The 2,500-nt window shown below is 63.4% G+C and overlaps 1 pseudogene; it reads left to right on the top strand.

The window, feature by feature from the left end:
* The window catches only part of LOC126120361 (large subunit ribosomal RNA), a 7,667-nt pseudogene that overhangs the window by 2,082 nt on the left and 3,085 nt on the right, over window positions 1–2,500 (top strand).

The raw sequence follows: 2,500 nt of genomic DNA, 5'->3' as shown, positions 1-2,500 counted from the left end.
CGTCGGGAGATCGGGGAAGAGTTTTCTTTTCTGCATGAGCGTTCGAGTTCCCTGGAATCCTCTAGCAGGGAGATAGGGTTTGGAACGCGAAGAGCACCGCAGTTGCGGCGGTGTCCCGATCTTCCCCTCGGACCTTGAAAATCCGGGAGAGGGCCACGTGGAGGTGTCGCGCCGGTTCGTACCCATATCCGCAGCAGGTCTCCAAGGTGAAGAGCCTCTAGTCGATAGAATAATGTAGGTAAGGGAAGTCGGCAAATTGGATCCGTAACTTCGGGATAAGGATTGGCTCTGAGGATCGGGGCGTGTCGGGCTTGGTCGGGAAGTGGGTCAGCGCTAACGTGCCGGGCCTGGGCGAGGTGAGTGCCGTAGGGGTGCCGGTAAGTGCGGGCGTTTAGCGCGGGCGTGGTCTGCTCTCGCCGTTGGTTGGCCTCGTGCTGGCCGGCGGTGCAGGATGCGCGCGCCTGCGCGGCGTTCGTGCCCCGGTGCTTCAACCTGCGCGCAGGATCCGAGCTCGGTCCCGTGCCTTGGCCTCCCACGGATCTTCCTTGCTGCGAGGCCGCGTCCGCCTTAGCGTGCTCCTCCGGGGGCGCGCGGGTGCGCGGATTCTCTTCGGCCGCCATTCAACGATCAACTCAGAACTGGCACGGACTGGGGGAATCCGACTGTCTAATTAAAACAAAGCATTGCGATGGCCCTAGCGGGTGTTGACGCAATGTGATTTCTGCCCAGTGCTCTGAATGTCAACGTGAAGAAATTCAAGCAAGCGCGGGTAAACGGCGGGAGTAACATTATCCCTTTATAGTTGGGGGCAGCAATGAAGAAAGAAGAAAAGGTGGCCCTTCCGCTGAAGGTGCCACCCCAGCTACCCCAGCACCTATCCGGCCAACCGGCCGAGACGAAGATCCGATAGATCGTGTAGCTACATTCGCCTGCAGAGAGTGCCACCGCACTTTTACGACCAAAAACGGCCTCGGGGTTCACCGCCGCCGCCAACACCTGGCGGCTACCAACGCGGAGATCATCACGGAGAGGCACCGCGCGAGGTGGACGGAAGAAGAAGTCCTTTCGCTCGCCAAAGCGGAGGCGGAACTGTTCCTTGAGAGGGACGCTCGGTTCTTCTTTGTCAACCAAGAGCTGATTAGGATGTTCCCCGACCGAACGCTTGAGGCAATCAAGTGCCGACGGCGGCAAGCTGCCCACAAGCAGCTTGTCCGCGAATTCATGGAGGCACTTGAGATCGGTCGGGGGGAAGAGCCGGCGTCCCGCCGGGGAGCGGTGACGCAGCCGCCTGAAGCGGGCGATGGCGCTGCGCCGTCCGACGACGCAGCGGCGGACTTCGCGGCCGACACCACCGGGCCGCCTGCGGAGGGACCGACTGACGCCGCCATCTGGGAGCATCTTGCGGAGCTGCCTGCTTCCGCCCAGCGTTTCTCTGCCCTGGACCGAGTTGTTGGTCTGGGGCGGGGCACGCCGCCTGAGGTCATCCTAGGCATGCTCCCGGATGCCCTTGCGTCGGTCGGGTCCAGGAGGGAGAGGACGAGTACCAGGACACAGCGGCCGCGCCAACCATCGAAGCGGCCGCCTGCCGCCCCGCCGCTGCAGAAGCGCAAGCGGCGCCGTTGGGCGTACGCGCGGACACAGGACGCCTTCCGTAGGTCGCGTGCACGTTGCGTGCGTGGCCTGCTGGACGGCACCCTACTGCAGCCGCCACCTGACATCCCCGGTCTGCTGGACTTCTGGGCGGACCTCTTCACCAAGAAGCCGATCTCCACCGCCGGCTTCATCCGTGACCGCCTTCTCCCGCACTCGGAGCCTGTCGCTCCTGAGTGCCTATGGGGGCCGGTCACGCGTGAGGAGGTCGCTGCTGCCTTGCCGCCCAGGGGGTCGGCAGCCGGGCCGGACGGCCTTACCCCAGCAGAGCTGCGGCGCCTGCCGCACGAAGTCCTGGAGAAACTCTTGAACCTCTTCCTCCTGGCCCGGGCCCTCCCCGAGAGTCTGCTTCGCGCGCGGACGACACTACTCCCCAAAACGGCTGCACCAACATCCCCCGCTGACTTTCGCCCCATTACGGTCTGCTCGGTGTTGGCGCGGACCTTTCATAAGGTCCTCGCGTCACGCCTGATGCGTGCTTGTGCTGTGGACGAACGTCAGCGGGCATTCATCCCCCGGGATGGGATGTTGGAAAACACCTTCATCTTGGACACAGCTCTCACCGACGCAGTTCGCTCCTGTCGCTCTGTTTTTGTGGCGTCGATCGACGTCTCTAAGGCGTTTGATTCGGTGGACCATGCTGCCCTCCGCCCCGTGCTGAGGGCGCATGGCCTGCCGGATTGCTTTATTGAGTACGTCGAAAGGTGCTACGAGGGCAGCACGACGGTGATAGCGGGCGGCGGCGGCGTGGGCGTGCCCGTGCAGCCGGCAAGGGGAGTACGTCAGGGTGATCCCCTCTCCCCCCTCCTTTTCAATTTTGCGGTGGACTATGTTTTGAGCCAACTGCCCT

This window comes from Schistocerca cancellata, unplaced genomic scaffold (assembly GCF_023864275.1).
Source record: "Schistocerca cancellata isolate TAMUIC-IGC-003103 unplaced genomic scaffold, iqSchCanc2.1 HiC_scaffold_407, whole genome shotgun sequence".
Classification (NCBI taxonomy): Eukaryota; Metazoa; Arthropoda; class Insecta; order Orthoptera; family Acrididae; genus Schistocerca; species Schistocerca cancellata.
The sequence above is the reverse complement of the archived record's forward strand: the minus strand, read 5'-3'. Positions and strand labels throughout refer to the sequence as shown.